Source organism: Haemaphysalis longicornis, unplaced genomic scaffold (assembly GCF_048455015.1).
Source record: "Haemaphysalis longicornis isolate Haplotype H1 unplaced genomic scaffold, Haemaphysalis longicornis Haplotype H1 scaffold_2, whole genome shotgun sequence".
In the NCBI taxonomy this organism is placed as follows: domain Eukaryota; kingdom Metazoa; phylum Arthropoda; class Arachnida; order Ixodida; family Ixodidae; genus Haemaphysalis; species Haemaphysalis longicornis.
The window spans coordinates 19798775-19821300 of NW_027526295.1; the positions used below are offsets into that span (position 1 = coordinate 19798775).

The 22526-nt window shown below is 47.6% G+C and overlaps 1 long non-coding RNA gene across 1 annotated transcript; it reads right to left on the reverse strand.

The window, feature by feature from the left end:
• Positions 1-19061: 19061 nt before the first annotated feature.
• On the reverse strand, positions 19062-19958 carry LOC144167005 (uncharacterized). The gene is made up of 2 exons (XR_013321812.1): positions 19745-19958; positions 19062-19212 (listed from the first exon to the last, which is right to left on the reverse strand). It is a non-coding gene; the product is annotated as an uncharacterized LOC144167005 (long non-coding RNA).
• Between the last annotated feature and the right edge of the window lie 2568 nt (positions 19959-22526).

Sequence of the window (22526 nt, forward strand, 5' to 3'; positions counted from 1 at the left end):
ACGTGCCGCATCAGTGGGTCGCGCAAGGCAAGCCGAAGCGAAGACGAAGAGGTCGCGCAGAGACAACAACAAGAACAGACTGGCTCGAGCTACGCTGGTATCCTCGGCTTCGGACTGTACGCCTCATTCTTTGAAAATAGATCGCTTTTAAGCACAGCGTGTAAATAGCCCGCATCTGCCTCGTAACATCTTTTTGATGGACGTCGTCGACCATTCGTCGACGCACGATGCCTCCTGCCAACGAGACCGCACCCGTTGCGCCCCTCATCATCGTTTCTCAGCCCCGTGACCCAGGCTTCTTCACCGGTGAGGACGACACCGACGTGAAAGAATGGATTCGCATGTTCGAACGTGCCAGCGCCCATAACAGGTGGGATGGTACAATAATGCTGGCTAACCTACCTTACCATCTAAGAAACACAGCCAAATCCTGGTATGACACCAACGAGCACACGTTGACCAGCTGGGACGTTTGCAAAGAAAAGATGCGCAAAATATTTGGCAGCCCCGTGGGTCGCCAGCTCGCCGCACGTCAACAGCTCGCTTCGCGCGCCCAGTCCGCCACTGAATCGTATATCACGTATATACACGATGTTTTGGCCCTCTGCGCAAAGGTTGATCTCGAAATGTCGGAAGCCGACAAGGTAGGCCACGTCCTTAAAGGCATTGCAGATGACGCCTTCCATCTGCTGATGTGTAAGGATGCCGCTACAATCGACGCCATTAACGAATGCCGACGCTTCCAGGAGGCCAAATGCCGCCGCATTGCCCACCAGTTTACTCGGCTGCCTCACACGGCGGCAACGTCGTCGTGTCAAGATGTGTCGGTGCCACCACGCACAACGCTGACGCCTAGCACGGAGGCCCAGACTGAGAGCCTGACGAAAATAGTACGCCGTGAGATCGAGGCTATGGCTCCAATCGCTGAGCACTGCGCGCACGACCGGAACGGCCCCACGATTTCTCTCATACAAGCCGTCGTTAGAGACGAGATCACGTCCCTGGGCCTTCACTCAGTTTGTGCCTTGGGACGCCAGGATCCCTGCGACGGCTTCCGTGCCCCTTCGCCCCGTACTGATGTCCCGCCGCGCTACGACGTTCTACCACGCTACCGACGACGCAGTCCTCGTGAATGGAAAACAGCCGATGACCGCCCCATCTGTTTCAACTGCAATCGCGTTGGACACGTCGCCCGTTATTGCCGCAGCAGCTGGTCGCCATTTAGCCGTCAACGGTTTCCCGAGAACAGCTACTCCGACGACTACCCTCGACGTTTTCCGCCACGTCCTCAGCAGCCCTTCGCACCCGACAACACACGACGCAGCCTATCTAGCCGCTCGCCGTCACCTCAGCGTCGCCAGTCGCGTTCGCCGCAGCCCCGCTGCCAGACTCCGCCGCCCACTTTCTCGGCCTCCCTCTCCGAAAACTAGCCAGTGCAGCTCCCGGAGGTGATGCTGCATTAACGACCCGGCCTGCAAATCCTGTGTTGACTTCGGTTTCAAGACCCAATTTGATAGATGTTCACGTTGACGGGGTTCGTGTTAGTGCTTTAGTGGACACAGGTGCCAATATTTCAGTCATGAGTTCGAATCTTCGCCGCACTCTTCGGAAAGTTATGACGCCCGCGATATGCCGTGCTGTACGAGTCGCCAACGGAGGAACGACCACCGTAGCTGGAATGCGTACCGCCCGCGTCGCAATTGCCGGACACGACATCCCTGTCTTGTTCACCGTCTTGGACACATGTCCTTACGACATAATATTCGGACTGGACTTTCTTACAGAACACGCCGCCCTCATTGACTGCGCCGCCGGGGTTTTACGTCTTGAGCTGCCCACAACACCCCTTGATGACATCACGCCCACTTACCGGCTTTGCGGCGCCGAACATGCTCGATTAGCTCCCAAGGCCATGACCTACGTGCGTTTATCATCGTGCCCGCCAGTTCCAGATGGTGACTACCTTGTCTCGCCCGTCACCGATATACTCCTTGAACGCAACGTGACCCTTCCTTATACAGTCGTGACTGTCGCGAAGAACGAAATTGGCCTCCCATTTTTGAACTTCGGTTTATCCACCCAAGTCCTTCCCCGTGGAATGTCGCTTGCTACACTGATCCCCTTGGCTGAATGCGAAGTTTCCGTGGTGACAACTGACGACTCTGAATCCTCTACGGATAGCCAACGGGACATTTCAAGAACTACCGCTGATTTTATGGACATGATAGCGTCGGACCTTCCACCTCCGGAAGCCCTTCAGCTCCGTTGTGTCCTAGCGTCATATCGGGACATTTTCGACTTGGACAACCGTCCGTTGGGCCAGACTTCCCATGTGACACATCGCATAAACACTGGTGATGCGACCCCTATCCGCCGACGTCCATATCGTGTCTCCCACGCCGAACGTACCGTCATTCAGCAGGAAGTCGAGAAGATGTTGCGGAAAGATGTTATTGAGCAGTCTTCTAGTCCATGGGCGTCTCCAGTCGTGCTGGTCAAAAAGAAAGACGGCTCATGGCGATTCTGTGTAGATTACAGGCATTTAAACAAAATAACCAAGAAGGACGTTTATCCACTTCCTCGAATTGACGACGCCCTCGACTGCCTGCATGGCGCGTCGTATTTCTCGTCCATTGACCTGAGATCAGGGTACTGGCAAATTGCAGTCGACGCCATGGACCGCGAAAAGACCGCTTTTGTAACACCAGACGGACTGTACCAATTTAAGGTCATGGCGTTCGGGCTCTGCAATACGCCAGCCACATTCGAAAGGATGATGGACTCTCTTCTCCAGGGATTTAAATGGACGACATGCTTATGCTACCTGGATGACGTTATCGTCTTTTCCCCCACGTTTGAGACACACTTGCATCGCCTTTCCGACATCCTGGCAGTTTTTCGCAAAGCTGGACTTCAGCTAAATTCGTCAAAGTGCCACTTCGGTTGTCGCCAAATAAAGATCCTTGGGCACCTCGTCGACGCTACCGGAGTCCAACCTGATCCAGACGAAATACGAGCCGTAAAAGACTTCCCTGCTCCTCGATCGGTGAAAGAAGTTCGAAGCTTTGTGGGGCTCTGCTCCTACTTTCGGCGCTTCGTCAAGAACTTCGCTGAAATTGCCAGGCCCCTCATGGATCTGCTTCGGCACGATAACCCATTTTCCTGGGGCCCTGAGCAAGCTTCCGCTTTTTCAACACTCGTCAATCATCTCACTAATCCACCTATTCCGGCGCACTTTGACCCTTCCGCTCCGACCGAAGTCCACACGGACGCGAGTGGACACGGCATAGGTGCTGTACTGGTTCAGAAACACGCCGATCTCGAACGAGTGATAGCGTATGCCAGTCGCCTTTTGTCACCTTCCGAGAGGAACTACTCGATCACCGAGCGCGAATGCCTGGCTCTTGTATGGGCCGTGAACAAATTCCGCCCATATTTATACGGAAGGCCTTTTTCTGCGGTCACTGACCACCACGCCCTATGCTGGCTTGCTTCCTTGAAAGATCCCACTGGTCGTCTTGGTCGCTGGGCTTTACGCCTTCAGGAGTTTGACTACTCCATGGCCTACAAGTCAGGTAGGCTCCACAGCGACGCCGACTGCCTGTCGCGTCAACCGCTCGACCAACCTGATACAGCTGACAACGACCTTGATTCTTGTGTCCTTGCACTAACTGACTTTCTCAACATCGCCGACCACCAGCGTCGCGACCAATCATTACAGTCGATCATTGCACGTCTCACCACCATGCCGTCAGACCCTGCATTGAACGGGTTTTTGCTACGCGACGGCGTGCTGTTCCGCCGGAACTTTCGCGCAGACGGCCCTGACGAGCTTCTCGTTGTTCCTGAACACCTCCGATCTGACGTCCTCCATAAGCTGCACGACGAGCCGACGGCTGGCCACCTTGGCGTCGCACGAACTTACGACCGTGTACGTAAGCGATTTTACTGGCCCGGACTCTACCGATCAGTCCGCCGCTACATAACGGCATGTGACCTGTGCCAGCGTCGGAAAACCCCTTCTTTTGGCCCAGCCGGACTGCTCCAACCGATAGAGATTCCTTCTGAACCTTTCTTTCGGGTCGGTTTGGACCTGCTCGGCCCTTTTCCTCTCTCTCGATCGGGAAATCGCTGGATCGCTGTTGCGACCGATTACGCGACCCGCTACGCTATTACGCGTGCTCTCCCCACCAGTTGTGCCACCGACGTTGCTGATTTCTTGCTTCACAACGTCATCCTACAACACGATGCTCCCCGTCAGCTCCTTACCGACCGTGGCCGGTACTTCCTGTCTCGGGTTGTTGACGACCTCCCCCGCTCTTGCCACACGAAGCACAAGCTGACCACCGCCTACCATCCCCAGACTAATGGCTTGACGGAAAGGCTTAACAAGACCATCACCGACATGCTCGCGATGTACGTTTCCGCAGACCATCTGGATTGGGACGTCACTTTGCCGTATGTTACATTCGCATACAACTCATCCCGCCATGACACCGCCGGTTATTCACCGTTCTTTCTTCTCTACGGCCGTGAACCCTCTCTTCCCTTAGATACCCTACTTCCTGGTGCGACACCTCTGGCTACCGAATATGCCCGCGATGCTGTCGCTCACGCTGATGTCGCCCGCCAGGTTGCCCGTGCCAAGCTCGCGGCTTCCCAGTCTTCCCAGAAACACCGCTATGACGAGCAACACCGCACCGCCAACTTTACGCCCGGCTGCTTGTTTCATGTCAGCACCCCTTGCCGCCGCATTGGTCTCTCCGAGAAACTGCTGCCTCGCTTCAAAGGCCCCTATCGGATTAAGCGTATGGTCACACCTGTGACGTATGAAATTGTTCCCGCCGCTCCTTCCTCACCGTCACTGGACCCATCAGCTCAACTCGTCCACGTCGGCCGCCTCAAGGCGTATTACTCAGCGGCCCCAACTGTTCCCTGACCCTCGATTTCAATAAGCACCGAGACGGCGCTTCTCCGCCGGAGGGGGGTCATGTCACGGCCCTCTTGACATTTCACATGGCAATGCACTGGATCACCTGGTGGTCAATCCATCGTACATTTCATCTATGGGTACGTGCCGCATCAGTGGGTCGCGCAACGCAAGCCGAAGCGAAGACGAAGAGGTCGCGCAGAGACAGACTGGCTCGAGCTACGCTGGTATCCTCGGCTTCGGACTATACGCCTCATTCTTTGAAAATAGGTCGCTTTTAAGCACAGCGTGTAAATAGCCCTCATCTGCCCCGTAACAATATGTAGAAATTTGTGTTTTTTCTTAAGAAATCGATTGCAATTTTTTTATTACACAATTAATGGCCGACGCGAAAGAACAATGTAAATCTAATATGTTATGGTTAAGGTAAAGAGTGTATGTTAAAAGGGTACCAGAAATAACCGTTTAATAACTTTTACTTCATCACGAAGTATTCATAGATAAAGCACTTAGGTGATCATAGGTAGCTTTGGCAAAAATACTTTGGGGAAATCTATTCACAAGGGCGCCAAAAAGCCTTATTGTTGAAGAGAATCACCTACGGTCACGCTTTAGTTCTGAGATTGAGCGACTAATCGATTTAGGTGTTTACGGCGCGAAAGGACCACAAGGGCTATGAGGCGGGCCGTTGTACTTTGTAGAAATGATTGAAAAGTTCAGTTAAAAAAAAAAAAACTGCAACATTTTTGTATGTGTTTACTTTTTACCAGCGACCACCGTTTTTCGTCTCAGAAGACAACACTGGTTTTTCTTACAATGGGGCTTAAGCCTTAAAAGGACGATTGAAATTACAGTAATAAAACAACGCGAAAAAGCGTGGTTTACGCCATTTTTTCCCACTGAGGTTCTCGTACACAAAGTTGTTATATATCTTTGAAAAAAAAAGAAGTGCATACGTTCGCACTGGGTGGGCAACACAGCTGTTCCTTTGGGGCGTGCAACGGGTGCTTCCATTTCAGACTGACTGAAGGTGAGCCCACTGCATGTGTAAAAAATTAGCAGAGGCTTACCTCGGCTATGGCAAGATATACGTAGCGTGATGTTTCTTGGTTGTCTAGGATTAGCTGATAATCATGCTTACTGCTACTAAAACGGTTTCCAACCCAATACAATCCAATACAATGCAATCTAGTCCAGTACAGTCCAGTACAGTCGAGTCACTGCTCCTCGCGCATGCGCAGCACGGCTCTCCAGGAGCCACGCGAAACAGCTATGAAGCGGCTCCCGCGCAGCGTCAGACTTGGCTACTGCGCAACCGAGGCGCACAGCTGGGCACGCGCCGGCTCCAGTGTGTCTGTCGCGGCTATGACGTCACTCCTCTGGAATACGCAGACCGGCGAATGTGCAGACCCAATGCTCTACATACCCGTACTCCAATCGGATTGGGTTTTCAATCCAATTCAATCAAATACAATTTATTCCAATCCAATTCAATTCGAAGCCAAGCCAATCCAATCTAATCTAATCCAATTCAATGCAACTCAATTCAATCCAATGCTCCTCGCAAAGGTCCACGCGAGACTGCTCAACTCGGCCAGTGCAGCTTACGCTACAAAACAAGCCCTCTCCTCGTGACTCGCGACATAGGGCGCCCTCAGTCACTACGTCAAGGAAACGCGCTATGGAAGCTCACTTACAAGCGCAGAAGGCTCCAACGAAACGAAGAAAGCGGAACGTTATTAAACGGGCTTCTATAAACTCCGACGTCTCCGAACTCACGCATGCAAATATGGTGTAGCAGTACACAAGGCCTCGTAAAGTATCCGACACGAAGTCATAATACTTATTCGTTCAAGCTGCGCGACTACACAAAATGCAGCAAGAAATTTTATTTGTGTTTAGCGGATGCTTATACATGATTCTGTTCATTGCACCGTTTATTGTTGGAATTCCCGGAGCTGCATCCATTTAAAATCTACCTATTCTTTCGCATTATTGCGAACAAGGACACTGTTCTCCTTGAATATATTTTTTGTGGCTCTTACGGGCAGGAAGGACGGGGCCGCCCTCGCAAGGTACAAACCGCCAGTAATACAAACGGCGAAATCGCCAAATACTCTGCCATTCTACCGTCCGCAACGCTTCCTTTGTAACTTTGCTCAGGGTTGTAACCAAAGCTTCTCTGCAACCACGGCACCATGCAATGCGCGTTCTGCCTCAGAGAAGCAACTAGCTAAATCAAGGACTTGGCACTTTGCTCAACTTCCTTAGCGAAGCGTTCATGACTGTTTTATTTGACTTTCGCCCGACTGTAACCTGCATCTGCTCAATCCTTTCCTAGACATTGCCGAGCTTTGCCAGAGGCTTCGCGCCATCCCAGGAGGTATTTTCGTGTTTGTTTCTTAGTAAGTAACGGTTTGCTGGTTTGCTTTTATTGCGGTGCCCATTTGTCAGGTTTGCTGATTACCAGAAACGTAAGAAGTCTTTAATGTGGACGTTTTTCGGTTTTCGCGTATTGGTGCATTTCCTTCCTTCCTAAGGCCACCCTTGCCCGTTTGACAGGCTTCCCTACTGCACACGACAAAACGTAAAAGGAAGCGGCTGTTACTTTGTACCCACCCGTTCCCCGGTGACCTTAGGACGGCTGATTGAGACGTGACTCTCATCTGTGCTGTGCGTACTGCGTTCTCTATTAAAGGCGCCGGGAATCTCCAGTGGCAGCATTACCACGAATCAGAGAGTTTCCGAGGGGCGCGCTGCTTGGACATTGGAAAAGAGGAGACGCCGGTGACGTGGCGTCCGTGCCCCTGGGACGTAGCTTACGGGGGCTTCCGGGAAATCGCGTTGCCCCAAAAATGTGGCATTGTCACGAGTTTTTGTACCATGTGGCTTCGCCTTTGTGTACTGAAAAGAAATCAGACCGTAACATTTTTTTCGCTTTGCTCTTCTTCAATTACAGCTTTTCTGTGTTACTCTACTGCTTGACTAAAAATGATTCATTGTAGGTTTTACCGCTCCGACGCAACGCAGGCGATGAGGCACGCCGTAGTGAAAGGCTCGGAATTAATTTTGACCCCCTGGGGATCTTTAACGTGCGCCGAAATCACAAACACACACGGGCGTTTTTGCTTTTCGCCTCCATCCCAAAAATGATGAAATCAACGTTTAGGCTTGACTAAAAATGACGCGGACATTTGTATTCACTTTGGTATATATCTATGACTGCCGGAGTGTTGCCTTTATTTCATGCTGCGCTGCTGTGTCCTTGTAAAACTACTGATAGGAAAGCAAAGTTTTCCCTGTTTACGAGGCCGCGTGTTCTGCAAAATACTGAACACACACACACAAAAATGGCGCAGCTTTCACCAGTGGTGCAAGGCTGGAGAAACACTAGAGCGGGCGGCCAGTCTCCCTTCGTCGGAGAGCCGGCTGTTGCGCCTCACAAGGATTTCCGAACTTGCCGCCGAAAGACGTCCATGACTGGCAGGCCGTGATTGTTTGGCAGCAGGCTTTCACATCTCTCCCAAAGTGAACCGCGTTGGGACGCGCTATAATCCGCGGGTACAGGCTTCGCGAACTCGGAGTCTGTAGCGCGAAGTGGCCGTCTGTGCCCCAACTTCAGGCCCGAACACACGGGAACTGGGGACGAGAACAGTACGCGAGACGCCACGCCACGAACGCAATCGCATCGAAGCCGCTTGCATAACGCGAGGGACCCAGGTTAGATTCCGACTACAGAAAGTTTTTTCCCCTGGTTCGTCCCTTGGCTTCTCTTATCTCGTTGTCGTCCCTTTTTATTTATTTTCTATTGCGCTTTATTGGTGAGGTTAGGTTGTTGCTTTTTTCGCTCGTTTATTATTTATTTCCAACGTATCAAACCCATGTGTGCAGCTTCACATCCGGCCTCATAAGGAGGCGGCCTGGGAAGGCAAGATGAAATTGATTTCGCACACCATGAGGGCATATATTCTTCCCTGTTAGGTATATCTGTTTTTTTTTCGCTGCAAAACTTACCCATTCCGCTCCAATCCTTGTGAAAATTTCTATGTGGCGTATTTTCCTTGTAGGTGGGCCGTACTGCGTGCCAACACAACCTTTTGTTTCTTTCCGATTGGCTGCACATGTTGCTTTTCCCCGCCTCTGCTACCCCGTACCCCCCGGCCTTTTTGGGTGTCCCAGTGGTTCGGCTCCTGGTATCACGGCGTAACAGCCCCGGGTTCGATTCCAGGGAGCTCCCTATAAACATTTCGTGTCTTGAGGCGGGCATTCCCACTATCTTCTCGTGAGCTCCTTGCCCCCTCGCCACTTTCCATTACACTTCTTGGCCTAGCAGTTTCCACGTCTTCACTTGGCCGACGATGGTAGTTTTCTATCAGTGATCCACGATGGTTCATCAAGTTTAAGTAGCTCCGCTGTGGAAAAATTAACTTAGGTAATTTTATTTCCAATATTGGCTATAGGTCTCAAGCTCATAACAAGGGAGGAAGTGAGGTTGTTAGGCGGGAAAGCCCAGTCAAAAGAACGAACTTGTCGCGTGCAAATATTTCCCAGAGAATTTTGTATCATTTCCGCTTTTTGCTCTTCAAGTTAATGGTTTAAACAAATGCTCCTTAAACACATAGTGCAATACTCGCTTATAGAGACCACAACTGGTATTGACAATTCACAATAACGACATGTTAAAAAGATGTACACAATTGAAAATCGTAGGTGGACAACAGTTTTTGCGGTGGCCCATAGGTACACTGTATGCATGAGACTTAAACATCGCTTTTCAAAGATACCTTTTTTTCAGTGATGGTCACGGCATTCTTCTCGTGGTTGCAATTTTTCACGCACGTTTTTTCCCCAGTGGCCATTTCGTAAACGGTGGGAGTGGCTGAACCGTTCCATATGACTTTGTGGAGAGAGGCAGCACAATACGTCTTCTGCATTAGGACCACCAGAGGGCACAGCGTGTTAGGTGGAGAGAACTGTTCGAAAAAATGAAGTGTTACTTTGGACTCGCTGCGCGTATACCTGCGTGAAGGAGGACCACCCCGTTATAGGAGAGACGGCGGGAGGAAACGTAAGCTGTCAAATTATAGTCTTCAGTCAATGACAGTCTTTCTTGGGCTACTTGAAAGGCAAAATTTTGGTCTGGCTGTCCGTATGTCTGCCTGTCGGTCTGTCTGTGTTTCTGTCATTTAATTCAGCCAGCCGGCCAAAGTGAAACATGCTGCGCGATAATCTTATATAGCCACAGCCAAAAATAAACGTTTAAGTACGGTGGCAACGCTCATACTTGTCAACGTTGTTGAACTCGAACAAAATATTACGCAAATAAGAGGCTCAAAATCAGTACACAAGGTATATTTGCTGTGTTTCGTTATAGATGCTTGATTTTCGCAATAGCAAATGAAATGCTATATCCAGTGCAGAAAAAGAAACCCTCCGTAACCTGCTGTCACCCGTGCACTATAACTCCTGGCAGCATTTTGAAGAGTTCGAATGGCAACAGTTACGAAATGTTCCACTAGATAGGTTCCACGTTCCGCTTGGAACGCCCCTGAAGTAAGGAAATGTGGATCCATAAACGTTGAAGTAGGGCTCATCGATTCACGCGCGTCTCCGTCGTACGCCAGCTATAGGTCTGAAGCAGGCCTGAAGCAGTAGGACACAGTAAATTTAAATTGACTTGAGAAAACCTCTAGCGTGTTTGTCTTCGGAGGAGTGCGATGGGAAGGGAACAGCCGAAGAGGTGAGCGGTAAAACAAACGGAGGCGTTTACTTAGCAAATGTTCACGAAAGACTATTGTCTTTCGTCGACATTTGCAACAATAGGCTCAGATACACGGCCAATTTTTTTTTGGCTAAAAACTGACTCTTACTCATGTAGCTTCAGGAGTGCTGTTGAAGCGCGAAGAGCCAACTATTCTCTAGTTCCCCTCCCACGGTTCGTGCAGTCTCTGTCCTATTTTTTTTTAATGAGAAACTTTATTCATAAAAACACGAAGTATGTACAGACACTGTTTGGACCGATAGCTGCATAGGCTAGTGGCCGGTCCAATATAAAATTACAAGCAATTCACAAGCACTTAAACGTCAGAGCGTAGAGGGCTCAAGAAAAATTGAGATGTACACAGGGCTACATGTCATACAACTGGAAAAGTACGTATTCACAGATAGACACAACAAATACAACAGAAAAATATTGTCACTAAAAAGATGATTCACCTAGCAAGAGTTTCCGATAAAATTTCACAAGACTTGTAATGCTGTTTAGCGGCCATCTTCAAATTTCTCGCTGTTTTCACCTCTATCGGAAGGTCGTTCCATATTTTGACTCCACTGAACTCGATCAGGCGTTCACCATATACATTGTTACATTTGGGAAGGTTGAAATTGAAATTCGAGGCTTGCCTTGTACTACGAGAGGGTAAGGTGAAAAGGCTTAATGGAAAGGGAGAATTGGTGTTTATTATATTGTTGATCACGAGAGAAATTTTGTAGTTACGCAAGGACCAAAACGACAGTACGTGATTATCATGGAAAAAGTTGTTTCTGAAAAGACCTGAATCAGTTATCAACGCAGTCAATGCTCGTTTTTGCATACGAAGTAAAGGCGACAGGTAGGTTTTATACGTTTGACCCCAAGATTCACAACAATAACTGATATGTGAATGACAGAATGCATAGTAGAGTGAGCGTCGTACAACGTGCGGAAAATAATATCTCGCCTTAAAGAGCGCGTGGCAACCAAAAGCTAGTTTCTTGCATGTGCTATTTATTTGTTCTTTCCAGTGTAAATGACAGTCAAAAATTACTCCTAGGTATTTGAAATGCGATACTTGCTGTATTAATGAGCTGCCGAGAGTAAGTGTAAAATAATTGTGGGTGGTCTTATACCTAGAGTGAAAAATGACGTACTTAGTTTTGTCTGCATTAAGTGTTAAGCGGTTTTCAAAAAACCAAGAAGATAGGTTTTTCAGCTCACTGGTTATTCTGGTTTGAATTTCCTGAAGAGATGTTCCGGAAACAACAAGAGCGGCATCATCTGCATACATTATTATTTGTGAGAAGGAAAGAGCCTTAGGGAGATCGTTTATATAAAGTGAAAACAATATGGGACCCATAACGGAGCCCTGTGGTACATCGCAAGTTATCTCTTTAACGTCTGACAAAAAACCATTAATAAGAACCCTTTGCTTCCGGGAGGATAAATAGCTATGAAAGAATTTAAGTGTGCACTCTGTAAAGCCATAACTTTCTAATTTCTGCAGCAAGATTGGATGATAAACCGTGTCAAATGCCTTTTTAATATCCAGAAAAACAACGACAGCTATGTTATTCTGATGCATCGCGGAATTGAGAGCCTGTGATAAAGTAAGTACGGCTGTTGAAGTAGATCTATTTTCTACAAAACCATGCTGCTGGGGTGCAGTAATATTATTTTCTTTAAGAAATTTTTTAACCTGTTGCGCAATTAGTTTTTCGAAGAGAGTGTTGAGCGCACTCAGTACTGATATCGGCCTGTAACTACCTGGTTCGTTTGGATCTCCATCTTTGTATATGGGGACCACTTTCGCAACTTTGATTATATCCGGGTAACAGCTATTTTCAAGGGAATGGTTGAACAGGTGGCATAAATAAGGACCAATGATATCAATGTTTTCTTTTATAACCCGCATCTGGATGCCATCAAGACCCGATGCTTTATTTACTGCCATTTTACTGACACTGGCTCGCATATCCTCTATAGAAATGTTATGAAAACAGAAGTTATTATTTACAGTTCTGGGTGCAGGAGTAGTAGATAACTGTAAAGGAAATTTCCGGGTGAGGCCAGAACCAACATTAATGAAGTACTCGTTAAAATTATTAGCAACGTGTTGAGAGATATCTTTTGGTGTGACTTTGTTTTGTCGATCTATTCCAATTACGTTTTTGACAATCTTCCATAGTTGTTTCGTGTCACCTTTGTTTTGTGTAACCATTTTTGCGTAATACAGTTTCTTCGATTTTCTAATCATTGCTACTGACTTGTTTCTGTAGTACTTAAACTGCTTGCGGTAATACTCATTTGTTTTGTTTCTTTTCCATCTGTTGTAGTACGAATCCTTACTCTTCAGAACAGCAAGTATGTCTCGAGTTATCCACGGGCACACAGGGTCTTCATAATTATGTTTGACGCATTCGCCCGTAGATTGGGTAATTACATTTGTGATGTAAGAAACAAAATTTTCAAACTCAATGTTTACATTGTCACTACCCAGGTTTTCAAACTTATCATATCAAGTAGTTTTCTAACACTCACATAATCAATACGAGAAGTTCGCTTCGGGTGACTTTGAAAAGAGGGTCTCATACAGGCTCGTCATAAGAACATAAATGTTGGGCAATGATCGGCAACAACGACATCACACACACCGGCTCGCAAATTCATATCTAAGCTGCACAACATGTGATCGATGAGAGTGGCAGATTTACTGGTAATTCGGGTTGGGGAGTTAATGACATTTTTTAAATTGAAAGACTGTAAAAGGAAGACATAGTCACTACAATCGTCCGATGAAAGATCAATATTAAAATCACCGCAGACTACGATGGGATTCTTGGTTGTCGCATATGACATCAAAATGGTTTCCATTTCAGAAACGAATTTTTGCACACTAGAATGCGGCGGACGGTAAATAACACCAATTATGAGGCCACACTGCAACTTTACAAAAAGGGCTTCAGTTGCGTCACTGCTGTGTTTCTTAACCTCAGAAGCGCAAAAGGGAAGTCCAGTTTTGATAAAAAAGGCTACGCCACCACCGCGTGTAGTGCTGCGCCTAGGCATCGATAGCATTTTGTAGCCTGGTATAAAATCAGATTCACCTCCCTTCAACCATGTTTCTGTGACTGCAATGACGTCATATCGAAAAGAAAACTGTGACAGGTAAGCGAGAAGATTATCGGAATTTTTACGGATACTCCTTACGTTGCAATGTAGAATAGATAAATCATCAAACGCAAGCCTAGCTTGCTCTATTTCGGAAATGGTAAAAGCCATCGGATTAAACAACTCTGTTCAGGTCTTCTGCGCATGTCACATGGAGTACTTTTGTTTTTTCTGCTTTCCGCATTAGAATTTTTCCGTCAGAAACCCAAGTGTATTTCCAGTTTTTTTCTGGCTTCGCTGCCAGAGCCTTTCCTAGTAGTAGCTTATTCGCAGGACAGAGATGTTCATTGATGAAGATAGGATCATTTTCCACAAAACCCAGCGCAGATGTATTAAGCCGGCATTTCTTGGCTGCTAGTAGGACACGGTTTCGGTACTTCAGGGAGGCAAACTTCACAATGATATTTGATTTAGTTTTATCTTTTGTTGGAACACGGTGTATAACTTCGATGTCTGCTTCCGTGATATCCTCTTTCAGCGAGGTGCAAATGGCCTGCATCGTGTTGTGCATTTAAGGGCAGCTATTTCAAAAGTATATACCCAAGTTGCCCACCTTGAGCTCCACTAGAGTAACACCAGGCGGGCTATAGCAGCCCTCAGAGACCAACACGCAGCTCCTGGGGAACCACATTAACCACCCTGCGCCGTACTGCTGCTTGTATACAAAAAATAAGCGGGGCTATGTGACCATACTCTGATACTACGAAGCTAGAGTGTCACGCAAAATAGGCAGCACTACGGGCAGTTTCTGATGACCGCGAACTGGCCGGGGTGGCCCTAGCGCGCCTAAATCTGAAGAGGGCGCCACCCAAATGGGCGAGGGCGATCGTTGCAAGTCTGCAAGCGGCGTATTGGAGCAATTTTATCGTTGAACTGTGCAGAAAATGCTTCCCGTGTCTGAACGCAACCGTAGTCGGTTACCGCGTTTGTTCACGACGTGATTTGTTACCTGTAAGCCACATTGTGTGTTTTGAGCATTCTCATTGCGTTTCATATGGTTTAGTGTGCGTCCTCACGTATGCAAGTGTAATTCGGCTGAATAAATATGAGTCGATTTGCGCGGACGTGGTTGGCAGTGAAATTGGATAGGCTCGAGAACCCATCAATCGTGATATTAGACAACCATTTTAAAGCATTGTGGTGTTTCAGAAATAAATCCGGTGGTACACGAATGTATCATATACTTCTTCCTAAGAGGTAGAAAGATTCTCCCTTTAAGAGGGAGGAGCGCGTTTCTCCCTCTAGGAGTGAAGGAAGATTTCCCCCTTTCATGAGATAATGTAGGAGTGTTCCTCCCCTGACAGTGCTACCAGAGCAAGGCTAGAAAGGCCTAGAGAGCTGCTCGGTTTGAGGATGGAGAAAGTACAGATAGGTAGGTTACTCTGGTTGTGTGCGCTTAAAATGCGCTAAAATAACCAATCGACATTACCTACCGAGCACGACAACTTCGGTTAGCAAGCCATGGCGCCAATTGTAGATGCGCGACTTCTTACATTCGTCCCGCTAGGCGCTCCGCCTACGCGTTTAGCGCTAACGCGCCGATGTAAACAGAGCAGAAGTCATACCTATTGCTTTCGAAATGCCGCCTTTATTTCCCAAAGACTTGTAACTCCGCCGTTCACCGACATACGACGCATCCAATCTGGCCGGTTGACAACAACTAGTTGTTGTTAGTCACCTTACCTTGCTTCAACCGATGCATCAAAACGCAGGTCGTCTGCAACCGCAAATGTCAGCGCACAGGCGGGGCAGGCGGCACGGGAAACGGATCCGTTGCATCTGTCCGAGCGAGGAGATGACACTACTCGCTCTCTAGCGTACTCGAAATAAAGTAATCGTAAAAGTTTCAAAATGACCGATAGGTGACGCTGAAAAAAAACGGACAGGTGGAGAAGCAGCTACTAAATCATTACTATCAGTAGGCGCTTACATCAGGGCGTTTCCTTTATGGTTAACGTATATAAAGGCAACATTACAGAGGTCGCGCGTTGGTGGGCACAGACTTCGAAGAAACATATCACAACACAGCGACACACGCTTCACTTAAGGCGTTGCCAATGCACAATGCACGCAATAGACAACACCGCCAGCATAATACACGTATAGATACACATTTCACAACACATAGCACACTTTTCACATGTCCGCGTGATCGCAAAGCACACCTAAACCTTAAACGGCTACAAAGTATTAATAACAATGATTGCCGAGCATGCAAGTGTGAAACGGTGAGCTTTTTGTTTGTTTCTAGAACCCACAGCAATGCGCGAGCCTCAAGTGCCTTTTGTTATTTTGTCAAATGTAACCCGTGAAATTACAAACTTTTAATATTTTTATGCTTTCTGGGAAGCAGTAAAATAGCTGAAAGCAAAAAAACCCTAGCGAAATCGTACGGCCGGTATATTTGAGTGATGACGCTCATTGCCTTGCTTGGCGCTTTTAGCGAAATTTATAGCGCGGGCATGATAACCATTCAGACACGCCAGCCAAAATGCTATCGAAAAGGGGCCTTCCGCTATTCATAGCTGATGCATCAATAGGCTGCGGTCCTTGCTCGCTGATAAAAAAAAGGGGGCAGTTTAGTATCGTCGCTGCCCTGTTTTACTTTTTGGCGTCAGTAGAAACGTTGTTAACGTTTAACAGGGCGAAGGCGAATCGCCTCCAGCAAGCATGCAGCGGCGCCCACAGAATGTGCGCCAAACACACGGCTGGCAAGCTGTGCGTTTGCGAGGCGCGCACTTGGTGATAAAAAAAGAAAACCGAAAAGACAAGGAAGTAGCACACTGCAAGGACGGTGTTTCACAGAGTCGTCGTGAGCGCCCGATCGGTGAATGCCACTGTAGAACGAAGAACGGTTCCGTTTCGGCGTCGGCACCGCCGGCTGATCGCAGACTGCAGGGGGGAATGTATACACTCCTCCGTAATGGCCTCCGTCGTGGCCTCCGCGATTTGCTGCCGGCGGCGCCGCCGGTAGCCGATCGCGGAGGCCACGCGTGTATGTGTTCGTAGACGCCGTAGAGAGGGCGCTACGGGTAATGAAGTAAAGGGAGAAACACCCTGGGCTAGGGGAGAAAGCCTGCGATTTTGTCGCGTTTTCCGCCCTTTTTTCTCAGACTGATTGGTTGATTGATTATGGGGTTTAATGCGCCGACGCTACGCAGGTGATGAGTCGCGCCGCAGTGGGGGGCTCCGGATTAGTTTTGACCACCTGGGGATCTTCAACGTGCGCCGAAATTTCGAACACACGGGTGTTTTTGCTTTTAGCCTCCATCAGAAAAGCGGCCACCGCGGTCAATCTATAGCGTATGACTTTACGTTATGGTAACGTTTACCAAAGTGGTGTCCAACGAATTGCACTTGATACGTGCGTTTTCCTCGTTCCGCAGTATTTATGGTCCCAATTATGCGTTATATTTCTTTAGAAACATGAAAAAAAGAGCGAGAAAAACGCCTGAAATGAGTGCACTGCGTCGGATTCCCTGCAGTCTATATAGAATATTTCGGAACAGCAAACACAGTTTGCGTGAAAGAACGAAAAGAACGAACTAATAAGAGAAATCACCATCGGTAGGTCGAGCAAGAAGAGGTCATAAACGGCGCCCTCAGCAGAAGCATGGCCTGGATCCTATCCACAACACCCCTTTTCCCGTTTTCCTTCTCATGCTTTTTTTTTTCAAAACACCTGGCAGTTAGCCAAATGGAATCGCACAAGAACTCACAAATCGTTGCAGCAATGACCACAATTATTTCCGTTCGAAGCACTACGTGCCTAGCTTAAATTTGGCCCAACCGCATGCGTAATTGTGTGATAGGAAAGGGATAGTTCTTTTTGTTTGGTGATTTCGTATGACGAAATGTTATCTCGTCGATACTAAGTTATGATCGTGCACTTTCAGTTCAAATCCAATGTCGCAGTGCACAGGACTTTTGAAATGCAATACAGCGGTGGAAAATTCCAGCGAAGCTGTCTACCTCTTCTAGAAATCTTATAAACTATGTTATCTTGAATGCGCAAAATATTTAGCAAGAAATTTGTGCAGTGTACAAATATGTTTGTATTTTAAAAGCGGGGCGGGGGACAAAATTAGGCACCCTTCTTCACCTAGAAGCGCTGATAAATCTGCAGGTATCGCCAGCAAAACGCCGCACAGCCTGTCTTGTTCGCCCACAAAGAATGGGTTTCCCATTTTCTGCTCCAACAGTGGTGCGATTTTCTTGATGCGTAAGACTCCCAATTGTTGCGGCAGAAATTTATCATTCTCCTTTGAAAAGTCACCTTTCGTAACTTCCACAGAAGACTACTGAATATCCCCATTGCAAAACACAAAGACAAAATACCCAGAGATATAATTGAGGCTGCAGAAATAGAGCGCCGAAAAGAAAAGTGTGTGAGCTTACCCTCGTTGTCCCTCTTCCAAAAAGAGAATTTTCTGTCCCACAGATAGTTCAGCACGTTTTCGGGGCACATGGCATTGGTGCAGCGTGACGACTGCTCGGGTTTTCTACAGAATTCATGTCATTTCTGCTTTCTTGTATTTTTTTACTGTCAGCGCATATATGTGACACGCCGAAAAATAATTTCAATTGTAAGTCAGCATTCGTGATTGCCCCTTTCTTCTCGTGTTTCGTCTGTTTGCGATGTTCACCTCTTTGTACTTATCTACCGTACTTTGGCAGTGCCACACCCCGTCCATCGCATAGTATTTCCACACTTGCTTCATAGATGGCAGGAGAGGTGGCGCGGCGTTTTCAAGCGTGAGTGGTGGCACAACAGTTCTGTGAAAGCAAATCCCTACTAGCCACACTGTTCGCAACCTACAGCTTCACCCTACCTAGCACCGAGACGGTGCTACTAACAACGGGGGGTCTGTTACGGGGCATTAATTAAATTCCCCGCAAAGAGCCCTACTGAAAAAAAATCAGACGATATATGAACGATAACTCGTATGCGAGATTATGGGATCGTAAGGTGAATGATATCATAGGCTTCAACGATATCATTGAGATATCGTAGAAGCTCATCGTAGTAGCTCATCGTATACGTTGGATCAACAAGGTCGGATCGTTGCAAGCGATGTCGTTCAAGTTTATCGTACAGATTTCCCTGGGGTGAACGACAATATGCATTCGATGTGTGCGTGTCATACAAGCGTTCAATGTGCAGGTGTTGATATTGTGCTGCGCATGTGCTTAGATCTTTGCCCAGTTGTATACGCAAAAGAGTACTGGAAGCTGCTGCTTTTTCCCTTTTATTTCAGGTCCCGCAGCAGGTTTGCAACATATCCATTGAATGCCTTTAGGCGCTTCTCTGTGGGAGCTTCAGTTTGGTGGTGTTTGACGAAGTAACCATAGGCACCTGCACAAAATGGAAAACCTGCACAAAATGGAAAAGGCAGCAGGGAACGTGTGTTTAGAGGGTGCTCGTGAACCTTTTTGTGTGCGTGGCTGACCCATTAATCAAGCGATATTACATACATGCTCAGCTAGTTGTACCACCTGTGAATACTTTCCACGGTCAAATGAGGCTACTCTTTACCCCTTGTCATGCCATTCTGATTATCTCGTGCTGTCTCTGTAAATTGTGTAACGCAGGTCCTGAAGACTAGCGATCACCAATAACATCCCCCACTGTTTGTGCTGTTTATAAAAGCTTTTTAGGAACTTAGTTGTAGTGGCTTCTGGATTTACTAAAGTTTTTAGCAAAGCCTTATGTGATTCACTGTAATATCTTAAGTGGGCCGGCCTACAGAACTCCGCTCCTAAACCAATCACGCTAGATGATGTACTCAGTGAACATGTTACAGCAGACACAAATACATGCACAACCTATAAGAATTCACTTGAAGCTTTTATGGATGCGTGCTTGTAATTTAAGCCAACAGACTCACTTCGGACGGCACCAAGTTTTTCAGGCGTCAGCTCTTTCTTCCCTTGGGCACCTACCTTCAGTTTGGCCATGCAGGGCTTCCCGGTCACACTCCTGTCTTTTAGTGCCTCTGGTTTCCAGAGCGTCCGAACGGTGTCCTGCACAAACAGGCTGTCAGTTTTGGATTTGTTGAGCCCCTCCCACCGGGCAGAACTGATGGACAAACCAGGGGCAACTGGAACCTCAGTGGGGGGAAAAAAGAAAGAGAAAAAAAGACAATGTTTTGCATGAGCAATTACCATTAACATTAATGAGGGACCCTGCAATGTTCTTTGAGCAGTGCAATAAACATCCGCAATGTTTACATTGCATTACCAGGAATGCCTGAGCCAAATAATACACGTGCACGTGAAGCGGTGAGCATGCAAATAGCTGTAAAAGGTGCGAAAAAACCAACCGCGCGGTTTTTAATTTCCCTCATTATGCACCACTGCACAGCCGATGTGACGTCATTTGTGCGGTGTCTGTACTATTGGTTTTTGCTGCTCAACTTCGTGGCTTATTTCTAGCATTTCACGTGACAATCCACCGTTGTCAGAGCTGTGCAGCAACCTCTTTTATGCCGGAACCTGTATGAACGGTTTTGACGTTTCTTTTGTCTTTTGAGTGCGCGCAGAATTTGAATCAATACTTTCCTATCAACCAGACCACTCCACAACAATTATTTATTGCTTCAGAAACGCCCTACCAGCATGAACGCGCTTGCGAGCAGGCAGCAATGCCTGCTTTTTTGTTGCACCAAACTAGAAATAGACCCTCCACGTTGCAGAGAAAAAACGAAAACTCCTCAGCCTGTAATCTATCGAAGGCTACCGAAGAGAACGCCGCAAGCTGGCCCCCTCTCCGGGAGAGAGCGCGCAGCTTTCGTCGCGTTGTCTGTCCACGGTTGAGTCAAGAGGTAACGATTATGCGCGATTTCTCATTGCATGTAGTTTTGGTGATAGCGAACAATTTTTATAATTCTTGCGGGAGGAGATTGCTGAGACTCCAGCTTACCCCAAAATAGATGTCGAGTAGTCGATGGTAAGTGCTGCAGGGTCCCTTTAACAATTATTATAGAGGCCTGAATGCTTGTGAGGTGGTTAGGAAAATTTTAATTAACGGTTGGCCAAATTCCACAATCAAGAAGTTCAGTCCTTCATGCAGGGTTAAATGAATTTTGCAATTTCTGTCAACGGGTGATAAATTAATGCCAAAATATATCATACCCTAAGTAGCTTCCGTTTCCTACAACAAATGTTTCAAGAAATTTCAAAGGAACGATGGCCTATCAGTGACCTGAACTACATTTAAACCTCGATGTAACGAATTCGGTAACATTCGTAATTTACTTCGTTACATCAAAATTTCACTACATTGAATTCGTGGTTATAATTAAGTGTTCATGGCGTGAAGCATTTCCTGCAAACGAAAACGTGGCGCGCATACACGGCTGGCACACTGTTTCTGTTTCTGTTGGAGCTTAATCGTTTACGCGGGCATCAGCGTGAACCACATGGGTCGTGTTCTGCACGCAAAAACGCGCCCTACAAGCCTCAGGCGCGCTGACGCAGCCGCGGAGACCACCCATGCGATGCTTCTAACCGCTCGCTGAAACGCCACTCCAGAAGCAAACGAGGGGCATGCGAGAAAAAAAGCGGATAACATGCGCGAAATTTTCACTCCAATACGTCTTCTCGCCGGTTAGGAAAGCAGCCATCAAATATCCTCCGCGGTGGTAAGCCAAATCGTCTCTGGCGGGGTCAGCTGGCATCCCCGAGCGCTTCGACGTTACCACCATAGAGTGCACGCCTTCCCATTGGTGAAGCTGGTCAGGTTCTTCCCACTGCCGCGCGCAGCCGTCACCCCCAAAAATCTGCGCAATTCGAGTCGCTTTCTGGCCGAGGCAGAGTGAAAAAAAATGAGTGCGCAAGGCTCTTAAAAATTCACAAATGCTTGCTGGAACGATGGAATCCAACAAGCATGAGCGAACTCAAACGGAGGGCAAAGCAGCAGAATGTGGTGCCTGCGGCCCCGCTAGAGACGATTAGGCTTATTACCGCAGAGGATATTTGATGAGTGCTTTCGTAAGCGGGGCTTGTGAAGTTTTACAGTGAAAATGTCATCCCCGTTATTTGCGTTTTTTCTCACATGCCCCTCTCATTTGCCCCTCGAGTTGCGTTTCAGCGAGTGGTTAGAAGCAGTCGCTGCAGCTGACTGCATCACGCGGGTGGTGTCCGTGCAGAAAACGCCCCATGTGGGTCATGATGATGCCCGCGTAGGCGATTAAGCTTCGACAGAAACAGAAATAGTGCACCAGCCGTGTATGCACGCCACGCAGTTTGCATGTGAGGAGCTTGCTCACGGACTCCGTGGCTCGCTGCATCCGCGGCATTGGGCGGCCAGTGTTGCCGCTCGCATTTTATTGAGACCCCGTTTCGGCCCTTGCGTCTCCCGAAATTTACTTCTAGAACTAAAATTTTGTGCCTAGTTCGCGATGAAACTTCGTTACATTAAAATTTCGGCAAACGGGACTTCGTTACACAGGGGGTGAAAATACATGGTGTGCATACACTTGAAGTTACAAAAAAATTCTGTGGTTTGATACTTCCAGGGTTTCGTTTCATTGAAGTTCGTTACATCGAGGTTTAACTGTATACAGCATGAATTTAAGAAATCTGCCTTTCAAGAAAGGAAATGGCAATTTTTACTAGCTTGCCACACAACGCACAAAACCACTTAATTATCTGAGCAGTGCAGTGAGC